Below are 25,088 nucleotides of genomic sequence, written 5' to 3'. Positions count from 1 at the left end.
ATGTCCTATAAACACATAATTTCAAAACTAAGTGGTTCTGCCATGAGAGAGCTATACACGTAGAGTGCATTCAGTCAAACAAGAGAGGTACTTGATTGATCATTCATGAATGCTGCAATTTTATTTTGAGGGACATGTCATTTTCTCTGTGCTATTGGATGAACTACAATTACCAAGTTCATAATCAGTATTATGATGGATACTGGGTAGCATGAAGCAGGAAGTGAAATGTCAGAAGGAAATGTAGTGTCTGATAGGCTTTTCTGAGCTGAGCACAAATCAGTTATAATGTCTAAAATGTCTAAATATCTACATTTTAGATGTCTACATTCCCTAAATACAGGTGCAATTAGCAATTTTCATTGCCAATTCAGTAGTTCCCAATCTCTTCTGCTCTGCTGTCCCCCCTGTCAAATACAGAAAGTCCATGACATGATGGAAATCTTCCAGTAGTATAAATATAGACAAGGTAGTGATGTTACTGTAGCTGTTTTATGAGGATGATGAAACAATAAATGTATAATCTTCCACTTGTCAGGGCTTACCATATCACCGTTTACTCATGGGCAGTTTTTATTCTTGACATAAGGCATCACATCAATTCATCTCCTACTTCAAATCAGAATGTGTTAGCAGCATCCTGAGGTTTTCCCCTGTTTATGTCTGTAGTTGTAGCAGAAAATATATTTCCTGTTGTTTGATAAAGACAGGTGCTATCTCTTCACTTTTACAGTTCTTAAGGTCCTTGGAATTTGATGACCCTGTGGGACCCTATCAACTTAGGATATTCTATGATTCTACGATTTTCTTCTAAATTATAGTTTAGATTTGAAAAGCTAACAAAATTTACTCAAACTTATTTTCCATTATGAAAGTGGACCTTACTTTCCCTAATTAAATTTGCTTAGCTGCCGTATTTGTTATTTTTAGAAACATTTGAAGTTTGTATGGCTCCAGTATCAGAGAAAAATAAAGACTTTTTTTTTTCTCTAGTAAACAGGTAATTATTAATTTTCCTGATACTGGTTCTATGCCAACAGGAGCTAAATAAATAACTTTACTTCCATTAATGGCTTACCAGCTGTATCTGAGGGTTAAGGAACACAAGCCAGACTATCTCGCATTGCTGAATTTGACCCTGTTAGCATTGCTCTGTCTTTCAGCTCTCTCATGCCGTATCTCAGGCACTTACCTTTGTTTTCAAGGTTTAATTTATTCACTTTTTGTGGTCTCTGGACCGACTGATCACCTAGAGACCCAACCATCAATTTGTTGATTGTCAGTCAAATATTTCTGCATTATCCTCTTGCCTGTGCTTATTTTTGGAAAAGAGCTTTCCTGAATTGTATGTTAACTGTCTTTTTGTGCAGATATAAGTCTTGTGCCGTTAAGAGAGAAAGCAGGGAGAGGAGCTGTGGAATGATTTTTTGACATGCATATTGTGCATGCAACAGCTTTATTTCCTCCCCCGGATTCCTTTCTCTCGGCATATTGTCTGTAGCACGAATAGAGGGAGGACAGCTTTCCTTTGCTTTTTAAGTTAGTTTCTTGTCTGTGAGCTGAGTCAATAAAGTTTTTCCTGGGACAGTGGCTTTTTCTGGAACTATTCAGCTCTTCTCTGGTCTGGAACACCATCTGCCAGGGGCCCCCTCTCACAGAGAGCCTGGAGGGGACCAGGCCTGGGATGCTGAATCCCAGCTCTGGAGAAAGAGAGAGAGGAAGAGAGAGAGAGCTGAGCCGCACCCACAGAAAGGACTTTGGACTCTGATTCTACGATCTCTTCAGAACAACAAGAGGTTTTATTGTTTAACATTGTTAATTTCTTTTTATCTTGTAAAATAAACAGTTATTTTTTCCACTTTCTCCAAGGAAATATTTCCTAAACTGGGTGGGGGAGGGGCTGGACAGAATCTGCTTTTTCAGAGGAGGCACCTTTCGAACGTTTCCTCCCAAATTTGTCTCAAACCAGGACAAGTGGTCAGTAAGGTTGCTTCAAAACCTTCAGATAAAATGGTGGGAAAGAATTTTCATTTCACAAATTAATCTTCTTATGAATGTACACAGATGCCAATAGGAAATGGAAGTCAGGGTTCTGTTTGTTTGGAATATTATGGGTTTGCAAAGTTTTATTTTCTTCTTATATTTTAGCAAGTTATCCATGTAATATTCATTTGGTAACAACAGAATGTTTATGTGGTATCCAAATTGTAATTTATTTAAACAGGAAATAGAGAAAAAGAAGGAAGACGCTAAAAGATGAAATCATGCATCAGAATAGTAACAAAAACTTTAAATTGTCTCTGCTGAAAATTTCATTCAGATCAGTGCAATCCTATGAAATTGTGGATTTTGATGAAAGCAAATTTTTCTGTGAGATCTATATTTTTTAACAAATTCTGCAAGCAAAGTAGCCTTTGTTATCTCACAATTAACAGAACTTACGGACAACATTGCTTCTGTCCTATACTTTTTATATTTGCTGTGGTTTTATTACATTCCTTTCACACAACAGGGTTATGTTTCTACCTTTTATTGTCAAGTATCAGTGATGTTTAAGCACTCTTGATATTTATGAAGCTGCCCTGAATGCCTGTTGATTAAAACCCCTTTGAATTACATGTTAAAAGAATACTCATGGGAACTATCAGAATACAGTAAATCCTGCTTCAAGGCCACCCAAAATACACAGCACATTTGTAGGTTTAGATATTTATGTTATCCAGTGGACTATGACAATTTCTGTTTAATTTAGTGTCCTCTTTCCTCACAATATAACTGTAAGAATATTGACCCCCTTTTTAATTCTTAATTTTTATTCTCTTCCTTTTGTCACTGAAGCAAACTTTTAAGGTATCACTATCCACATGACTGAGAACAGACTGAAGTGTTCTGGAAAAATGCCATTTCACAGGCTTCAGAACCTGTGAGCTTTTCTAAGTAGGTGTCTGATTAAATTGATGGATGCCATAAGATTGATTTATTGCCTTGTCCAAACTTCGGTTGATGGGTTTGGAAGTTGGAAGAAAATACTTGACGCTTCATGTTCCTTTGCAGACTGTATATCTTTAATGAACAACTATGTTCCGTGGCATTTGACATTTAGTAGGCCATTGCTTACTAACACTTGAAAATTTGGCACAGATTTCTGCAGAGACAAATAAATGGAAAGCTCTAATTCTAAGTTTTAGAGAAGTCATATGTGGCTAGAACTTTCAGGAAAGTGACAGGAGAAACACCTATAAAAGGATCTTGGCATCATATACGGTTTTGATGGATTTTATCCTAAGTGTATTTTCTTCAGTGTGAGGTGCGGGGCATGACCATAATTCCCTCTAACACTGACTGGCCAGTTTTTGCAGAAGCAGTTGAACGACCTTTCTGCAGCAAGAGAAATACCCAGGAAGGTCAACATGCATCGCATTCCACTGAGGGAAACTGTGAATAGTTCTTTTAGAATTAGATAGTCAGGAACAAAATTAAGCCAAATGAGATAAACCTTGTATCTGAGAACTGTTTATTGATAACGAAGAACAAAAAGAAAAATGCATTGCCCAAATGAAAGAGGGCTAGGAAAGACAGAAAAGAAGGAATTATAATGGAAAAGGAATGGGGAAGAGGTAGGGAGAGAGAGAGAGAGGAAGAGGGGAGGCAGAGAACAAGAGGACTTTACCACCAGCTGATCAGGGAAGTGCCATTGGCAGCCAGGGGATGCGGGTGTGGACACTGCCTGCCTATGGACAGGGTGGGTCTTAATAAGCCTGTGCAGCTCTCAGAGAGGTGCAGCTTCACAGGTGCGGGTCCCACAGTGATGGCACCGGGCATAGAGTGAGTGGGCACTCGGACAAGAGGTCCCGGACCCTGGACACGGTTGCAGCAGGGATTGCTGGTTCAGGATGGCAGGGTGGGCTGGATCGGAATGTAGGGTTGATCCCAGTTAGCTCAGGCAGGAATGCTGGGGCAAAGCAGCAGGATGGTGGCCAGGGACACAGGGGAGCAGGACAGATGTGAGGGGGAGCAAGAGCCAGAGAGGGCAGGAGAGCCAAAAGGCAGGCTGAGGCCAGGGCTAAAGAGGAAGCGAGCAAGCCAACGAATAGCAGTGAACAACAGTGAGGCCCACCAAGCAGCAGTGAGCTCATGACACAGTTGGCTTTTTATGCTAGTTGGTAACTGGCCCCTTCCAAAATCTGCCTACTGACAGGAGACCATTGGTCTAGTCCAACCTTTCTTTGCCATACATTGGTGGACACCTTTTGCCATCTGATTGGAAAAAACCCTCCACAGTGTTTCCTACTAACTGCCTCATGTGAGATGTTGCCAGGTGAAGTCTTCTCAGGGACGAGACATCCCCCACTACTGGCTGCCTCCTGCAAGTGACACATGTACACTCCCTCCCACCACATGCCTCTGACAACCCTCACCAGACCAGGGCTGAAGCAAACTAAATTGGCTAAATCAAAACTAAATTGGCTAACACGTCAGATGACAGTATTCAGCCCTGTGGAGGCTCTCAGTTCAGTTGACGAGAGAACAGAGAGAATTCTCTCAGGCTTCAGCCTGGGAACGTTAGGAGAAAGAATTCAAACAATTATTATCTCTTTCTGTTCGTGTTGTTTATGGATATGTTCTACCACAGTGTGCTATCCATAATGCACAATAGTCTGAAAGGTTTTTACTTTGAGACTAATCATATTTTACCTTAATGAGTCCCATTATAAAAGTGACACTCTACCTTTATTAAACGTTCTTTAAGCCTTCTGAACCTTGGAGTCTTTTTGTCTGTCCCTGACTCAACAGCAACATCTTGTGGACCCTGACGTGATCACAGCCTAGGCTGAAGACCAAAGACCCTGACGGATCACGGGGGAGTTCGTAGCCGAGGCTGAACACTGGGAGTCTGGAGACTCCGGCCGGACACCTTTGCCCTCTTTACTCCATGTCTTCCTGAGGAGACTTGGTCCTGTTCGGACTGCGTCGTCAGCCCTGAGAGGCCGAGGACTGAGTAGGAACGGCTTTTCCCTGAAATAGCAGACCGTCTCTTGAAGTGGACGCCTGCTGGGGAAGGGTTTCCGTTAAAATGGAGAACCAAGTTTCTACAGACAAACAACAAGTTCTGAGCGCGTGGAGAGCTTTTATACCTCTCATGGGAATCGCAATCTCAGATCAAGCGCTCTGCGATCTGCTAGGGTGGGCCAGAGATGATGGGTTCCCCGCAGATCTGGGCCCCGCACTGAGCCCGAGAACTTGGGAAGAAATAGGTGATTCTCTGTGTGAGGAGATTTCCAGGGTTCTTCACGCGACCGCACACCCCGCCGATCCGATGATCCTGCGGCGCCAATCGCCCCCCGCGCAGCCGCCCGCTTCTCTTGGGCTGGCGGCGCACCACACCGCTGGGGGCGGCCCCCGCAAGCCGCGACAGCTGCCGCCACCGCGCCGGAGGAGACTGCGCTCCCCGCTCCGCTCTGCGCCCCGCCACCCGCAGCGGCCGGCAGCCCCGTGCTGGATAACACAGACAGCCCGCTCGCTTCGGAGCCTGCACCCAGCCCACCCCCTCCTCCGCATCCTCCAGACTGCCCCGAGCTGTGTTCCTCTGAGACAGAGGCTGGAAGAGCGACAGAGAGCACCGGCTTGGTCCGCAGCAGCAGCGCCGCTCGGCAGCTCACTGCTGGTGCCGTCCGGCTGAGGACTCTGAAACTCAGTGACTTTCTGGGGCCTCCCCTTGCTTCGTGGGGTTCCCGCCGGGGCTCGGAGAGCCTCGCCCCACCCCCGTCGCGTCTGCGGGGAGGTGGGGGGCCGTGTCCGAGACTGCTGCTGCTGGACTCATGCCTGGGGGGGATGGGGGTGACGCCGCGGATCAGGAAGCTGGGCGACAATCGATTGTATCGCGGCGGAGGGCAGATACACTGGCAGCGAGGATCAGCCGCTTGTCCTGGGCAGGCGTGTGCAGTGCCAAGAACCCCAAACCAAGGGTGGAATTTCACATTCCTGGGAAAACCTCTCCTTTCCATTTGCCAACAGGGACCAGTGGTCCTGGAGGGAGTGGGGGGCGCAGAAGGAAGCGTTCTGTCAGGGAGTCCATCTCTTCAGCTACTCCTGCAATCCTCACTCTCCGCGTTTTGGCTTGGGGGTTGGGGGAAAACAACAGACCAAATGTGTGGGGTCTACGAAGAAATCTCTGCAGCCCGCCAGGTCCGGGACCAAGATCCACCCCCGGCCCCTGGCTTCTTGGCCCACAGCTTTCTGGGAAAAAAAAAAAAAAAAAAAAAAAAAAAAAAATCCGGGCTCGGCAGCGGCCGGGTTCCCCCGCCCACCCGTTCGAGTCTTCCACCCCGCCCTCTGCTGCTGGGTCCTAAAGGCCCGTCGCAGCCTTTCGGTTTCTTCTTAAAAAAAAAAAAAAAAAAAAAAAAAAAAAAAAAAAAAAAAAAAAAAAAAGTGGAAAGAACTACGTTTTCCCTGACAGCTCAAAGTGCTGGAAAGTCAGGAGTCAGCTGCTTCGGCCCAAGTGGTTGAATTAAGGGTTATGGCCGTGGCATTCCAGAGATTTTTCTCAAGTGTTTCTGAATTTGGTCAATTTACTCAATTATTTTGAAAATTTTGAGGATGCAATTTGCACCTGAGTTCAATTTTATCACTCGAGTTGTTCATTCAGGACATGACTGCATGAGCCAAAAGCCTTGCATAATTCTTCTATCAAAGTGCACACACCCTGCAAAAAACAATTTCAATGAATGCCAATCAAGCTGCTACACCTTACTGGCTGTGATAAATCCCAGAGGCCTAAGGGCTTTGTAGCTGTGGCAAACAGATGTTACTCATCTTGCCAAATTCCAAATTTGGCTGATTTGGGTATACCTTCTTTTCTGCCATGTGGGCATCTGCTCACACTGGGAAATGGGTTTTGACAAGTCAGACTGACAGTCCTTTGACAGACTCACAATGTGTTGTTACTATACTAGAGTTGATAACTGATTTTTTGGAATTTATATTATAAGTTAGAGATCTCTTTGAGCATTCTGAGCCAATATCTGATTGAGGTTTTGATTGACAGTTGATAAATCTCTTGAGCTGTGTTTGTTCTCCTTCCTGCAGGGGGTCCTACAGAGGACTACAAACGACACCTCCTTCTCTAAATGAAAAAGGGGAACTGTGGAGGCTCTCAGTTCAGTCGAAGAGAGAACAGAGAGAATTCTCTCAGGCTTCGGCCTGGGAAAGAATTCAAACAATTATTATTTCTCTTTCTGTTCATGTTGTTTATAGATATGTTCTACCACAGTGTGCTATTTATAATGCCCCAATAGTGTGAAAGGTTTTTACTTTGAGACCAATCATATTTTAACTTAGTGAGTCCCATTATAAAAGGGACACTCTACGTTCATTAAACGTTCTTTAAGCCTTCTGAACCATTTGAGTCTTTTCGTCTATCTCTGACTCAACAGTGACACAGCCCCAGTGTTAGAAATACTGGGAGAAGTGGGATGTTGTCTTGATGTATTAAAAGTCTATCAAATTATATTTTCCAACTGTCCTCATGGCTGGTAAATCTTATTTAACTTTTGTGGGGTTTTTTTGCTGTATTTCTGGAAGATAGTAGCAGTGCTTAAGTTATACACTACCACAGAATAATGGGATTAAAGCTGAGTGTGTGAAAAGACTTGATGATCCTGATGGGTCCCTTTGTTATGTGTATTTTAGATAATTCGTGTTTGTGAGAAATAGATGTATGAAATATGTTATATTGGTAAGAAATATTCCTGTAAGTTTTTTTAAGCACCCCAGCCAGGGACGGGAAGGTTGCTTCACAGTATTTCAAAACTGCAGCTGGCAGTAGGGCGAAAAGGACCTAATTTGCAAACGAGTGGACGTGGCCGGGTGCTTCTCCAAGATGGTCCGAGGAACACCCGGACAAGGAACACACGATAAGTACCCGAGAGTGAGATAACCAGAACCATCAAGGAGATACATCTGAATACCGAACTCTGGGAACACGATTGGACAGGTTCTGTTCAACTTGCCACAGTGAAGGAACTCCACATGAATAGATGCAGCCCAGAAAAGAAGAAAGGGACTTTTCCTCAGGCAAGAAAAACCGTATAAAAATCGCTGGGATAGAACAGTCGGTGTGAACATAGGGGACCCTATGCTGTAGTGGTCAAACCCGTGTCTCACCCAGCGCCGATCCTGGGCTCTGCACTGGCCTTTTTTGATAGTGGCTTTTCGTTGTTATTCTCTAAATTTATATTTGGATCATTTAATAAATTTTCTTTAATTAATAAATTGGAGCATTCGTTTATAACACCTTCAACTTAGCATATTCTGAGATTCTATGAAAAATGCACAGAAAAGACTGAAGACCATATTCTGACTGAAACCACTGGGAACGTTTTCATGATTTCACTAAAATACAAAATATACAGAATGAACAACAATTTCAAGAAGAGGCCAGCAACTCTTATGACACTGTCTTGGTTTGAAAGACAGGTATTTGCCAAGGAAGGCAGGAACCTCCCTTGGAATGTTAAATGTGACCCCTTTCCCTCCAAAGTATTATAACTTTGAAATTACAGGGCTTTCAGGCAAAGATTGAAAAAAGGAGTAGCAGTTCCTTACTAATATATATATATCTCTATCAAGACAATTAAAAAAAAACAACAATGGCAGCAACAACAAACGAAAACAGAAAACCCAACAATCTTGTCCCGCTCTTTAAGCACTTTCCCCTTTGGTGTAGTTGCAGTCACAGGGGCGCTTGTGGCTCTCAGTGGGCAGGGCAGGTGCAATGATTCCCCTGCGGCACTGTGGCGTGAGCTCAGATACCTCTCCACGCAGTAATGGTGGCTTGGCTGAGACTGGAAGTCATGGGCAGAAGCTGGTCGTGATTGCCAGGCTACCGTGCAGAGAGGTTGCCTATATGGGGACACCCCAGATATTGGTTCCAGACCTACACCAAATGGCCAGGAAACAAAAAAAGAATTAAGCAGATTTGCAGTGCAGGAAAACTGCAGCAGACTTTTTATATTTGCTGTGGTTTTATTACATTCGTTTCACACACCAGATTTTGTTTCTACCTCTTATTGTCAAGTATCTCAGAGTGTGACACACAGCGGAGTGGCCGCACCACATACTGTGGGCAGAGGATCCAGCAGGAAGCGATCCTGATGTTTTGGGGCCACGTGCTGGTTCTGAGCTCTGAGTGGCCAGGTGGCAGGGAAGACAACAAACAGCTCCTTCGTCCCCTAAACCTGGAAGCAGCACCAAGCAAAACCCAGCCAAGCCTCTGGGGTAGCCCCTTCACCTTTTTTCTTGTGGTATCACCCACAACCTATCCCCCCCATTGATGGGTTGAATAGCAAGGGCTATTTCAATAGAATGCAGCTACATCTTTTATTTCCTAATTGCTCCCGTTTGTGTCTCAGGCAATGCCCTCCCCGTGCATTATCCTTCTTCTGGGTAGCAGATGGGAGGAAAAATGACTAAAAATACCAAACCCATAACAGACACTAAATTGTCCTCTGAAAACTTCCTTATATAGCAAAACTGTGAATTAAATTCAGATGTTAAACTTGTACTGCTGGGCTGCTAAAAGGCATTCCGTTTTATTGGAAAACCATACACACTGCAAAATTTTATATGTGATGTAGTTAAGAGCCCCTAAAGAGCTTATTTACATCCGATGAATGGTAGTGAAGGGCCAAGTGCTCTATTACACTCAGTATTTCTTTTTTAGTGTAGCCCTCGTAATTCTGAAGGCTCTGTTACAGAGATATGTTTTGATTGAACAAAACACCTTGACTGTATCTTTACTGGTCCTATGGATGGTGTACCAAACTTAAATACTTAGGTATTTGACTTTGCTTGTTTACAAAATAGGAAAGAGTTGCTTTTTAACACTTCCATTGTTTGTCATCTCTTAATGTCCATGATGGACTTTTAAATCTCATGAAAAATTAATATTCAGCAGTTACTTTTCTGATCTACCCTTTAATTTCATATGTTGGTTCAAGGACAGTCTGAAGTGCCTACTCAAAATACATTCCTCAATAAAAATAACATAGTTTAATTTCAGTTCGTGACAGCACAAAAACTTCCAAACTCTTATTGTGACCAGTTCATCACAATAATTTGTTTAGCATAAAAGAAAACCAATAATTTTGTTGGTTTCACAGAGGTACTTAGGGGCTTTGAAACTGGTAAATTAGATGGCAATTATTCTATTCTAAATTGAATAACTGTTAAAGAAAAGCTGATACTGGTTTCTCTGGTGAAACTATTAAGGATTCTGTATAAAAATACAGTAGCCATAATGCTAAATCAATCCATTAGGTTGGTACCTGTAAATCAGACAACTATCTATGGTTGTTTATAAGTATGTCTGCAGAATTACTTTTATGGCTAGATGTTTGTTTGAGCAATTCTACAAGAACTGTACTTTTTACAGCTGTTTATTTTCAGCAGCATTAACTTTGGGGCAGAAATGTATTTCCTGATCTCAGAGTCAACATTATAAGGGCAGAAGAAAAACACCAGAATTTTGTTAACAGATATTGGCAATGATGAGAGAGATGGGGAGACTCTGAAATGGTCAGAAGAATCCAAATTTATTGTGGAATACCTATGCTTATATACTATTTTAAGAAAGCTAGTAATGTTTTACTACAATGATTGGGTTAATCATCACATAAACAAACATGCATTTTACAATATCTCTTGCTTGCAGAAGTCTTTATGTATTTTTCTTTACTGGTAAAATAGTCTGATTTAATTTTCTTACTATCTTCAAAGCTGTTTGTTCTTGTCAAGGTATCCTGATTATCAAATCTCTTATGCTAACCAGGTCTGAAGTCCGTAATCTGTCTTGTGTGTCCCAATAAACAGGATTGATAACCGTGACAGAAGTCTGCATTCAAAAAGGACTTGAATGGGGTTGTGTAAAGTCTCATACTTGAACTTGATCAGTCACAGTTTAGCAAGTCATGAACTGAATCAGACAAGTGTGGAAATATTACAGAGTGACAGAGGAAGAGCAAAGAAAAATAGTGCTGGAGTTCACTTTTAGAAAAATTGAAGTACCAATGGTGATGAGATAAAGGTATGTTCAGTGTGATAATGGAAAGGCCATCATAGGTAATTTCCCTTTCAGGAAATGGAGCAGTGTCATTGGCAACAAAAGCCCAGACATTCACCACTTACAGGGTAGGCAAGTGGTGTGTATGCAAGTGTTAAGTGTCCATGTGTATTCAGGGGTAAGTCCCAGGAGAATATGCACCACTAAAAAAGACAAGATATTGTGAAGGCAAGATCTGGATGTGGAAAAGAAAATAGAAGCTTTATGTCTTTGAAATGGAGAAGCTATTTTGGTTAAGATCTGAGCAGAACTTAGTAAGCAGGGGCTGGTAATCCAGCCTGGACTGTGTGTACTCTGAAAGGTTATTGTAGGCAGTATCCAGCAGACCTCCATAGGCTGAAACATCTTTGCAGAGAGAATTAATAGAACCATTTGAACTGAATAAACATGTTTATCAGTCACAAGATCCATTTTTACATACCCTAATCAGGATGTTCAGAGGGAAAAAATATGTTCTTTTTTTGAGGGAGCAACAGATCTCTAAAGATACAACTTCCAAAATAATTTTTACCTTTAAGTAACATACCTCATGTGTGAAGACTCTCTTGATTATCTACAGGATTGTATTTTTCAGGTAATATAAAGCCTAATGATGACCTTCACACACCTATCAGGGGAACTCCTGAAAGACAATAAAAATAACTCATTAACACCATGGTAATAAAAAGCAGAATTTGATCCAGAAAGAATAAACTCTCTATCAGAGTTGCAGTCATACTGAGCAGTTAAAAATAGTTTCAAAATCTAAGTCATGTATTGGTAACCGAAAGGATGTTTTGGATTGTTGTCCTCATTATCAGTCAATATATGTAATTACAAATTATATACTTTTAACCTTTTCCCCATATGTAAGCTGGGACTAGGTCAAAACATGTCATTAAGGAAGGACAGAAGGTGTAGCTCTCCAGGGTTTAGTATATCTTTTATTTAATTCTCCTAAAACCTGAAAGATTGCATTCTTAAGACAGTAATGAGAAGTGAAGTTACAACATTTAGTGATTTGGAATAGGTACTATTTCTCGGTTTATAGCATAACACAGTTTTCATTCAGCCTGGAGCAGTTGGATATTGTCAGAGCACAAAAATATTGAATGAATATTCATTTAGCACTCAAATTTACTGGCTCAGTCTTAGACATGTTAGATTCAACCACAAATTAAAATATCTGCCTCTACTGAATAGTAAAATTGTGTTGCAAATAAGCTACACAGCAACTCATAGTTTTTTTTTTTGTTTTGTTTTGTTTTTTTGTTTTTTTTGGTTATTCAAAGGTTTACTAGCAGGTCTATATATATGTATTTTAAATTGTGTGATATCAGCTATCAGCCGTCTTTCTTACGCACCAGAGTTTTAGAGTCCCTGAATTTTCAGCTAGGAGTGGTTAGATGAAAGTTGATCATCTGGACAATCGTACGGCTGCTTCTAGTTTGGGACTTTGAGTCCTTAGAAGATATATGAAAACACTTTCCATCCAAAATTAAAACTTATGGCAGGTTTCTATAGTGAAAACTTATTAGCTATGGATTATCACCCACTCTTGAAATTAAAGATACTTTATTATAATGACTTGCCTTGTCACATGAATCACTTAAAAACAATGTGAGGGATTATTTTATGTTCTAACTGTAGGTGTGTTGGTGTGTTGTTCTTGACCATTAAACTTTGCATTGTTGTTCTCAAAAAGCTAACTTCTAAAAAGAGAAAAGCATGTGTTGAATTATTCAATGTATCTGTCATTATCATACCTCATTGTTTTAACTCTTGTCAAAATTTACATGTCCAAATACACTCTGTCAGAATTTATTGCAGCATATTAGGAAATTTGCTCCCCTTCAGCTTTTAAAATCCCAATTCAACACATCATTTAAGCACATACTTAAATGCATCCCCCTTCAGGAAAGCTAAATCACTGAAGCACATGCTTAAGTTCACTTCTGGAAATGAATTGGGAGCTGTAGCAGAGCCTGAGGATTTAAGCCAAACCAAGCTGGAGTCAATAGAACAAATGCCATGGATTTCAATTGTCTTTGTCTTAGGTCCCAAATACATCTTACTTGTGTGATTAAATGAGCCCTGTTTCTAATAATAGGCAAATTCTTGGAATCATGAATTTTGTGAGAATTGAGTGCATTTATCTTGTCAAAAGAACTTGGCTGGAACAACATACTGTAATAACACTTCTACCAGGAGTTTTAGGGTTGTTTTTGTCAGATAAACTCTGGGGTTTACACACTGTTCCATAATCCCTGAGCCCATGGCATAGCTCCACTTAAACCGTTAGTATTGCTCAACTTGATTTGTACAGATCTACATGCACAGGAAGTTTGAAGAAAACCCCCAAAATCCATGAAAGATTTTCTTTATCTGATTGAAGTTCACAGTGGGAAGACTTACAGAAGGGAAATTTCTAGGAAGTTACTTCTCAGGAATCATATCCCACGAAGGCAGTCCCAGAACTAAAAAAGCTTTGAGACAGGAAGAGCACAAAAGAGAGGTATCATCTTCAGCTCTTCTTGTCCTGGCCCTTCTCCAGACATTGGTAGTGTTTCACAAAACTGATCTGTTTTGGAAATTGGACACAGGCCTGAGGGTGGACTTTTGGTGGCATGTACGATTGCTATTGTTATGTTCCCAGGTCACACCAAGAATTAGTGTCATTAAAGCTTTTCCTGGTAAATTATTGCCATGTTTTTAAATATCAGGTTGTAACAACAATGTGGTCTCATTAATTAAATTAAAAACTGTCAGAAGACTTATAAAATTTTCCTTTGAGATAAGTTAAGACTCATATAAAATAATAGGCTCTTAGATAACTTAGTATAGAGCAGATGGGCTTTGACAAAGCTGGATTTCAAACAGAGTGGCAATATCTCATGTTTTATACCAAGTCAAACTTAGAGGTTAAAAAAAGCAATGTGAAGGATTATCTTGACCCTTTACCTCCTATATTCATATTCTGGCAACCAGAATATGAACTCATATGAACTGATAACACCTTCTGAAGGGCTATCTCTCTTAATGGACCATCAAGGTCTCACAGAATGACTCATAGAATGACATAATCCCATTGTGAGATACTGTGCCCAGGGGGAGGAACCAAACATTCCCACCTGTATATAATCTGCGGCTTGGAAGGCTTGGAGGCTTGCCATGGGCAGCACTACCCACTGGCTTCCCAGAGGACAAGAGCTCCATAACTACCACTGGACCTTGAGAGAAAGACCAGACCATTCTACAGGATGACAGAACCACATCCATCACTCCAGCAGGACTGTAGCCACCATTTAATCAGACTGTTACCACCACCCTGACTGACATGGTGTCAAGTAATTTTCTGACTCTGTCAGTTTAAGCCAGTGTCCAATGTTTCTGTACTATTACCTTTATTTAAATTTTCCTATTAAATTGTAGATCTGATTTGAACTCTCTATCTGGTTTGCATTCAAACTAGTACACCTGTTTATTCTGTAATCAATCACATATTTTTGCCTCGAGGCATTTCTTTGAGAAAGAGTTTAATTTAATAAGCTGCTTGCAGTACTCCCTAGGACCTTTGATTTATTAAAGCAATCAAGAAGGACTTTTCATGGCTAGAATAATACCATTCTAAAATTGCACTCTCAATATTGTAGATAAGTAATTTACTGAGTGATATATGAGATGCAATATCATCACTGCATGTCTTTCAAAGTCCCTTTATATTATCTTAGTGTGCCAGCACTGATTTTGGCAGACCTCAAGTATGTAATTGTTTACATACCTTTGTGTTTCAGGAATTCCATGAGGAAAGAAAAATGCACACATCTCTCTTAGGTATAAATCAAATGATGGTGTTCACCAGTCTGCCATGCCTTCTCAAATATAATGAATAGTGTCTTAGGTTAAAACAAACCACTGCATACATTGGCCAAAGAGAGTTTATGCAAAGTTAACAATTAAGATTTGTTTTATTATGGGTACAGCATCACCCCAATTTCCATTTCTCATGATACAGGATTTCAGATAAAAGGAATCATTGGATTTTGGACGACTTTATCTGCCAGAAGATTTTTCTTAATCAGATATCAAAGGGCAGAATGATAACTTTTGAATTGTCAACAGATTTTGAAGCTTCAGTTGTATATAGATAAACTGTCATTAGCAAACCGGTACATCAGTTGATTGGGAGTTTCATAAATATGGATTATCTAGAAAATAGATCAGACTTAATCCCGCCTTAGATCTGAAAATCCTGTCTTCAGTGGTGATTCCTCCACAGTATGAGATGGCATTTGACAACATTTCATGAGAAATGTTGTGTTAGAGATGTGGGTGGGTAGGTTAGATGAGGTTCTTTTTCTGCTAGGTGAAGAACTCAGCATAGTGACAAATAGCCAATATTTGTAAGGGTAACTTTATTATAGTAGGTGAATATATGGAGACTGTGATAGAAAACTGCATTAACTGAACTCCAATAATTTAATAAAATTATTATTTTATTAATAAAATATAAAAAATTATAAAGGACAAATTATCATCTGTAAGAAAGAATGATGTGGTAAAGACTGAAAAGGGCAAGGTGCATGCAGGAATTTCTTTTACACTTTTTAATGCTGTACTATAGATCTGAGAATTTCTAAGCTGAGTATATAATGTGAGTCTCCTTAATAAAAATGACTAGTGAGCTTAAGTCAGCACACTCATCCATAGTTGCATGTTTGACCAGGTGGTGATATTCTATCAATGACATCTACACAATCAGCTGCTTACTGGAGTAATGCAAACAATAGTAAGGTCAACTGAGAACGAGAGAGGTATTCGTGCTTATGTTGTGTTAATGAGCAAATATAATAAAATAAGGTGAGGGAAAGAATTTTCCATTTGATTTCATGGTGATTTATTATTAAGAAACCTTTCATCCCACATGATTACTTCCCCTCCATTCCTGTGACTGGAAGAAATTTTTTCATTAAAATTGGTGCAGTTCAGAAACTATGCTATTTTAGGAAAGATTTTTGTAGAAGTAGAAAATAACATGGAACAAAGTTCAAACAAAATATTTAACATTTTTTCTCCAAGTGAATTGTTTTTAAAAGCTGGTTTACACTGTCATAGAAAATAAAAATTAAAAAAAGAGTGAGGGTTTTTTAAAATGCATATATATATATATTTATATATAGTTTTAATCTTACCTAATTTTTGTTGTTGTTTTTGTCATTGGAGTAAAAGGGAGGTTTGTATGTGGATTGTAAATTTTAATGTTTAAACAAATCAGTGTATCAATTATTACAAATGTGTTTTCATCATTATTATGAAATTGTTTTGTTACTTTGAGATGTTAAGTACTATTTATTGCCAGTTGAGAAGAATTAAGTTGCCATGTTTCAACAGAAATTCTGTTGTGTCAAATGCCACAAAGTTATCTGAAAGCTGTTGTTTCCTCATCTAAGAGTCAATTTCCTCTTCAACAGTGAGTTTCTAGTGGTGTTGGTTTTGATTAAGTTAAACAGTGTTGAAAGGAGGCTTCAGGAGAGTGTGGGGAAACAATTATGCTACAGATTTATCTATTTTTTGGTAAAGGACATATGTCAGAATATTATTTCTGGAAGCAAGAGGTTACCTCTAAATTAATTTTAGGTGTGTATAAGCAGATTAAAATATTAATTTATGACAGCTACTGTGAATCAGCTCCAAAGGTTTGGTTTGGTGTTCAGTTTACCTGGCTGCAGTTTTCCATTAGTGCTTTATTTCAGAAAAAGACAGTAATACTGGAAAAATCCAGATTTCTAAATTTTTAAACTTTTAGTTATATCAATGATGCAGCTCTTTTTATTATATGTATGTGTGTTTTAAAATCATATCTGATGTTTATTCTGGCATGCTGCGTAGGCATATGCAAAATGACAATACTAAAGTTAAAATAATAGGAGTAAAATAATAGGAGTAAAAGGAGAATTTTGAGGAGGCTGTGACTGCACAAGAAATGATGGCCAGCACTCATTTGCAGAGTTCTGCCCATGGGTGAATTCACTCATCTGGCCTTTAATGGAGGAAAGAAATTTGAGGGTTTTTTAATTTTTAAAATATAAATAAAATATAAATATAAAAATATAAATAAAGTAATAAAGAACTCTGAATACATTCTGACTGCTGAGACACCCTGCATGTGCCGAAGCTAGGGCATGGGCTAAGTGTTCAGGGTGACACTGACATATGCTGTAACCAGTAGAGGGGGGCAGTGAAGAGACAGGGATGATATAAAAAAGACCTAGAAGAAAAAAAAGAATGTCAGGTATCACAGAATCATAGAATGACCAGGGTTGGAAGGGACCTTAAAGATCATCAAGTTCCAGCCACCTGCCATGGGCAGGGACACCTTCAATTACAAAAAGCTGCTGCAAGTCCCATACACTGGCCTTGAACACTTCCACGGCTGGGGCATCCACATCTTCTCTGGGCAACCTGTTCTAGTGGCTCACCATTCTCACAGTAAATTGTTTTCTAATATCTGATCCAAACCTACTCTCTGTCAGTTTGAAGCCATTCACCCTTGTCCTATAAATAGTCTCTGTCCATTGCGTTGGCTCCTGTCAGGTACCGGAAGACTGCAATTAGGTCACCCCAAAGCTTTCTTTTTGAAAGGCTTAACCACCCCAGTTTTCTCAGCCTTTCAGCATAGGTTTGCTTAATGTATGGAGAAAGATGTTGCTTGACAAATATCTTGATGTGCATTTTGAGAATTTCACAGAATCACCTGGTTGGAAGACATCTTAAAGATCAAGTCCAACCCATGCCGTAACACCTCAACTACACCATGGCATTGCGTGCCATATCCAGTATTTTTTAAAACACATCCAGGGATGGTGACCCGACCACCTCCCCAAGCAGGCCATTCCAGTTCTTTATGACTCTTTCAGTGAAAAACTTTCCTAATATCCAACCTATATTCCCTTGATGCAGCTTGACACTGTGTTCTCTGGTTCTGTCAGTTGCTGCCTGATGAAAGAGACCAATTCCCACCTGACTACAACCACCTCTCAGGAAGTTGTAGAGAGTGATAAAGTCACTCCGAGTCTCTTTTTCTCCAGGCTAAACAACCCCAGTTCCCTCAGTCGTTCCTCATAGGGCTTGTGTTCCAAGCCCTTCACCAGTCTTGTTGCCCTCCTCTAGACACGCTCAAGCATCTCAACGTCCTTCCCAAACTGAGGGGCCAGAACTGGACACAGTACTCAAGGTGTGGCCTCACCAGTGCCAAGTACAGGGGAAGAATGACCTCCCTGCTCCTGCTGGCCACACTATTCCTGATACAGGCCAGGATGCATTTGGCCTTCTTGGCCACCAGGGCACACTGCTGGCTTATGTTCAGTCAGCTGTCAACCAGTACCCCCAGGTCCATTTTGCCTGGGCACTGTCTGGCTACACTGTCCCCCGCCTATAATGTTGCAGGGGGTTATTGTGTCCAAAAATGCATGACTCAGCACTTGGACTTATTAAACTTCATCCAATTGGACTCTGTCCATCCATTCAACCGTTCCAAGTCTCTCTGCAGAGCCCTCCTACCGTCCAACATATCAACACACAATCCCAGCTTAGTGTCATCTGCAAACTTATTAATGAAGGACTCAATCCCCTCATCCATGTGATCAATAAAAATATTGAACAGAACTGGGCCCAGCACAGACCCTTGAGGAACACCACTGGTGACAGGCCACCAGCTGGATGTAGCACTGTTTGCCACCACTCTCTGGGCCCAGCCATCCAGCCAGTTCTTAACCCAGCAAAGAGTGCTCCTGTCCAAGCCATGGGCTGCCAGCTTTTCCAGGAGTATGCTGTGGGAGACAGTGTCAAAGGCCTTGCTGATGTCCAGATACACAACATCCACAGCCTTTCCAGCATCCACCAGGAGGGTCATAAAAGGAGATCAGGTTGGTTAAACATGACCTACCTCTCCTAAACCCATGCTGGCTGGGTTTGATACCCTGGCCATCGTCTAAGTTCTGTATGATGACACTCAGTATAAACTGTTCCATAGCCTTTCTGGGTACTAAGGTCAGGCTGACTGGCCTATAATTAACAGGATCCTCCTTCCCACCCTTTTTATGAATAGGCATCACATTGGCCAGCTTCCAGTCATCTGGAACCTTGCTAGTGAGCCAAGACTGTTGGTAAATGATGGAGAGTGGCTTTGCAAGCTCATCTGCCAGCTCCCTCATCACCCTGGGATGGATCCATCTGATCCCATAGATTTATGAATATCCAAGCATCTCAGCAGTTCTCTGACTGCCTCCTCTTGGATAACAGGGGGACCATTCTCCTCCCTGATACCATCAACCAACCCAAGAGGACAGTTATCCTGAAGGCAAGCTGTCTTCCCAGGAAAAACTGAGGCAAAGAAAGATTAAGCACTTCTGCCATCTCTTCATCTGCAGTTACTAAGTTTCCTTCTGCATCTAATAAAGAACAAAGGTTGGTCTTACTCTTCCTTTTACCATTAATGTATTTATAAAAACATTTTCTATTATCCTTTACAGAAGTGGCCATTTAAGTTCAAACTCATCTTTGGCCTCCCTAATTTTTTTTCCTACATGCTCTAACAGCCCCCTTAAATACTTCCTGAGAGACCTGACTCTCCTTCCAAAGATCATACATCCTTTTTTATTCCTAAGTTCCTCCTAAACCTCCTTGTCCATCCAGGCTGGATGTTTGTCTCGTCAACATGTCTTTTGGCACACAGGGACAGTCTGTTCCTGTGCCCTCAAGATCTCCATTTTAAGGAACGCCCACCTTTCCTGAACTCCTTTGTTTTTAAGAGCTGCTTCCCAAGGAACTCTCTGAATAAGTCTCCTGAATAAGCCAAAGTCTGCCCTCTGTAAGTCCAATATTAAGTCTTATTAATGTTCCTCCTGATTTCACCAAATTATGAGAATTTATATAATTTCATGATCACTGTGCCCCAAAAGGCCTCCAACCACCACATCTCCCACCAGCCCATCTCTATTTGCAAAAAAAAGATCTAACATAGTCCCTCCCCGGTGGGCTCACCCACCAGCTGCAACAAAAAGTTGTCCTCCACAAACTCTACAAATTTCCTGGACTGCCTTTTTTCAGCTGTACTAAGTTCCCAGCAAATGTCTGTCAGGTTAAAATCACCTACAATCACAAGGGCTGATGATCCAGAAACATTCTCCATCTTCTTACAGTGTGCTGTCCAAACAACCACTTCTTCCTGGTTGTTTGGACGATAACAGACTCCCAGTAGGATGTCAGCCTTGTTGGCCTTCCCCTTAATTCTTACCCATAGGCATTCAACTCCATCACCATTAGTTTCAATACCTATGGCGTCCAAAGCCTTCCTAGTATAAAGGGCCACCCCTCCACCTCTTCTCCCTTTCCTGTCTCACCTGAAGAGCTTGTAGCCATCCAGTGCAGTGCTCCAGCTCTATGAGTCACCCTACCACATTTCTGTGATGGCAATTACATCATAGCTCTGCTGGAGGCACCATGGCCTCCAGCTGTTCTTTGTTACCCGTATTACACACATTGGTATACATGCACCTCAGCTGGGCTACTGATTTCACTTCTATCTCAGGCTTACCATCCTCGGGCCTGCTTTCAGACAACCCAACTGCATGCCTTTCCCCCTTCAAACCTAGTTGAAAGCCCTTTCAACAAGTTCTGCCAGTTCATGTGCTAAAAACCTTCTGCCCTTAACAGAGAGATGGAACCCATCTGGTTCCAGCAGGCCAGGTGCTTTAAAAGTTACCCCATGATCAAAAAATCCAAAATTCTGCTGATGACACCAACCCTTGAGCCACTTGTTTATAATGTAAGCTCTGCTATTCCTTTCCCAATTTTTCTCAGCCACTAAAGTGACGGAGACAAAGACTATCTGTGCTCCTGTCCTATCAACCACTTGTCCCAATCCCCTGAAGTCCTTTTTAATTGTCCTGACATTCCTCTTTTCAATCTTATCACTGCCAGCCTGGACTATCAGCAATGGGTAATAATCAGAGGGCTGAATCAGCCTAGGAAATCTCTCAGTGATATCCTGTACCCGGGCCCCAGAGAGGCAGCAGACCTCTCTGTGGGATGGGTCCAGTTGACATATGGGGCCCTCTGTTCCCCTCAGAACGGAATCACCCATCACCATTACCCTTCTTTTCTTTTTTATGTTAGATGTGGTAATCCTTCTCACAGATGAATCTTAATTGAGAGGCTCACTGAGCAGGGAGTTCTAAATCATTTGGCTGACTCTCTAGATCCAGGGGTTCATACCTACTCTGAAGTGGCACGTGGCTTGGGGATGGGGGTCTGGAGGAATTTTTATTATTACTTCCTTGAGCAGATACTCACTTCCACTCCCCTTCATCTACAAGGTGCCTTTCTATTGCCTGACAGTGTGAGGGAGTCCTCTGATTCTTGGTGGGCCTCCCTCAAATATGTAAGGGCTGAACTCCACTAATCTCTTTCCCTTTCACTTTCCCTGATGCTCCTTAGTCTTTCATCTTCCTCTCTAAGCTTGGCTGTTCACACTGCAGGCAGGTTTCCTCTGCAAAGCACCCTGAAATCACTGATAAGCTCAAACAGTCTGCACAGGAATGGGTCTGTACAGATGCATCCTTTTTGGAGGGTTCCATTTGATGACATACACTTGTACTAACTACAGTTTTCAATCGCGTAAAAACCACTACTAACAGAAACCCCCAAACCAACCAAACAAGAGACCCACCGCAAACAACACACAGCAAAACTAACTTGCAAGAAAACCTGCAACCCTGCCTGCTTGTCCTGTCTTGCAAACTGCCTTGCAAACTGCTGCACCAAGCCCTCAGAGCCATGGCCCACTCCAGTTTGCCCACTCCTGTTTGCCCACTCCTGTTTGCTATGCTCCCTAGAGGCCTCTTTCAATCAGCTTGCTACTCAGTGATGGAGGATGCTGCACCCAGGACCTCACGACCCTCAAGCACAAGGAACACACCAGCTCAGTGTTCCCACAAGCAGCCACTCAGCAACGGAGGAAGCCCCACCCATATACCTCATGACCCTCAAGTTCAAGGAACACACCTGCTCGGCCAAGAATTATAAAAAAAATAAAATCTGTTTAATATAAAGTCTCCTCATCGAGGACATATCAGATATTAAACTGATAAGAACAGATACTACACTACTAATTTCTTCTCTGTATGAAGAGTAGCACATAGTGAAAGTCATTAAGAAACTAGAGAAACGGTGGAAATATTTTTTTCCACAGTGAATCAGTTGAAAATCCTTTTTGAAGGCTTTTTTTTTCTTTGATTACTTTAAAATGATGTAATGGATTGACACAGGAGTGATTAGTTTGTCTACTGAACATTTGAGGGTATGTGTTCCTGTGTTCACATAAGACTTGTGCTTCATTACTATTCTTAGTGGTAAAGGACTGATGAACAATACAAATAGTTTGTCATGGTTCTCCATCTCACACTGAGATTTTGTTCTGCTTCCTGAATTTTAAACCTGTCAAAGGGCTTAAAACATATCAACAAAAAATGCTATCAGCAGCTGTATTAAAAAACTATCTTTCTGAGATGGGAAAAAAACCACATCTTTAATTTGATTCTTCCTCAGCTGTGCTCTGTCTCTACTCTATATTCTGTGTTGAACTAGAAAATATTTATATTGTTTAATTGATAATAAATGCTGTTTTACAGATTATATTGCAATATTTTCACCCTTTGGGTGTTTATATATTGCAAAAATAAAAGGATTTCATTACTGAGGTTAGAAGCTTCATTGAATTTTAAATAAAACATTAAAGAAAGGCACCTTCCCATTAGGATTTAAAAATATTTACAAAGATGAAAGTTGAGTAATAGAGTAAAAAGGATTGGTGTGTGTTTTGCTTGAAGTTTTTTTAGTTTACTTTTAAGCAACACATTCTCACTGAAAATAGCATATTTAAAATTCTAGGTTTATGTTCAATTTCTTACTCAAGAGCATAAATAAATTTGTACATCTTTATCTATATTTATACTTTTTTTTTTTTTTTTTTTACTGGAGTTATTCCAGTATTCTGGTAATACTTCCTAGGTCCTGCTGATGCCTTAACCAATTTATAAATGAAATACACACTTTTGAAATAATATTAGTATAGGAGATAGTATAAAGGCTGGCTTTTATTTGGAGGACTCCAGGGGCAAATATGGAAATGTCCATGAAAGCCCACCCTCCCCCTCCTCCAAGGGGGTGAATACAGTTTTATATGTTTAGTAAATCAGCATAATTGAAAAAAAGCACCAATTAGAAGCACAAGTGGGGATGCAGTCCCCCTCCAAGCCTCTTCTAAATTCTACCCCCTCAGACAGGCCTAAACTTTGTTGATGAAAATGTGTCCCAAAGAGCTGTTTTTTAGCCTTTGTTCCTGGAATGAAGCAAGACAGGATAGGGGCTTTGGGATGTGCTTTTTCTTTCTGCCTAGAAAAATACAGAAGCTAAGTACAATAACAGACTACAAAGCTACAAGTACATGTGTAAAGAATACAAAGAGTATACAACAGAAAAAAAGACAAAAATAATTAGACATCAGTATGGCATTGTAGATCCTCTGAAAATGTTGTAAGTCTGGGCAATTGATATATTCTGTGTTTATGAATCTGACATCTAGTAACAAGAAGAAGGGCTTTGATGCAGAAATCAATAAATATGTGCTGAAAGCAATTTCCTGTGAAAAGTATGTGCTGAATTATGGCATAGATGGAACCTGCTTGATCACAGGTTCAGTTTAAAGTTTGTTATTAGGTAAATGCTGTGAGACGCCTCTCCTATGAGTCTCACTCCAAGAATTTTGTTAATGGATGGTGTTTCTGATGAACTGGCTACAGCAGAGAACAAGGGGATTCATCACTTCTAAACTGTCAGGTGCATAAGGTTATGGAGAACTACCAGTTTTGTGGTCTACATAAACCATAATTCACATTTAAATGAGCTCTGTGTGCTTCCTACTTTTACTGGCAAGGCTGTAGATAGGTTTATGAGTTCCCCTTGGCTGCAGAACATGGAAGATACAGTCATTTTGGGGTCCACCATCAGGCACAGTAATGTTTGGCAGGACTGGCCTGCAAAAGTTGTTGTTGGAGCCACCCCCTGTACTCCTCCTCTCAGATAAGGAATAAGGTGTCTGTTTCTTCTGAGCAGGTGGCACTGAAATAGGACAAATTGCCCAACAGAGTCCTGTGGTGTGGGACGAGTCACTTTTCCAGCAAAAGGCTGCTGCTGTAGAACATTGCTGAGCAAACACAGACTGGGAAGGGAAAGGATGGATATCAAGACTATAGAAAAAGAGTTGTGGAATTCTTAAAATTAAGAAAAACTGCAAGAAGCTCCCAAAGTGGAAGGACAGGGCCAGCCCAACTCACATGGAGTCATAAGAAAATGCTTGGCCTTGAGGACTACCTTGGAAATGTAAGAGAGAAATAGTGCGATACATATTTTATACCCTGGCAATGTTTTGGATGTCTCCTACCAACATTCAAAGGCAGAAGACATTTAAATTTGTCTATTATTTGACAGAAAGGGAATCAGCCCCTAGGATCTGTTGCAGAATAGGAACAGCAGCATTTTCATGGAACTATTTGGAAGCAATAGAGAAGCATCCCCTAACTGCATTTTTGATAGCCGGTGATAAAGTAAAATGATAATGAACAATATGTTAATTTTTTATTTTGATTTTCTTAGCTAGAAGGACCTTCACTGGGGTGCTTTATTAAAATTTAATGCAATGATTCATAAAAATGTAGAAACACAAAAGAATACAAATGACAAGAAACAGATTTATAATTAAAGATCTGCTAACTGTTTATCAGTTACTGCAGAACATCTCTTGAGATAATTTGACATAGCACTAGGCAGGTACATTCTATGGAAGATAATTATCACCAGCTGAGAATTTCAAAATTATTCCCCTGTCTCATTCTGGATAAAGTTTTATATGATAACCATGTCTCAATCTAGA

General features: G+C 40.8%; 1 protein-coding gene and 1 non-coding gene across 2 annotated transcripts in view; one reads left to right on the top strand and one right to left on the bottom strand.

Moving 5' to 3' along the window:
• LOC137468726 (uncharacterized) overlaps window positions 1-25,088 on the top strand; it is a 295,522-nt gene that overhangs the window by 53,691 nt on the left and 216,743 nt on the right. The gene's annotated exons all lie outside the window — the stretch shown is intronic.
• On the bottom strand, window positions 22,184-22,309 carry LOC137469838 (U2 spliceosomal RNA). The gene has a single exon (XR_010996716.1). It is a non-coding gene; the product is annotated as a U2 spliceosomal RNA (small nuclear RNA).

The sequence above is a fragment of the Anomalospiza imberbis genome, chromosome 2 (genome assembly GCF_031753505.1).
Source record: "Anomalospiza imberbis isolate Cuckoo-Finch-1a 21T00152 chromosome 2, ASM3175350v1, whole genome shotgun sequence".
In the NCBI taxonomy this organism is placed as follows: Eukaryota; Metazoa; Chordata; class Aves; order Passeriformes; family Viduidae; genus Anomalospiza; species Anomalospiza imberbis.
This window is presented reverse-complemented; position numbering and strand designations above follow the sequence as displayed.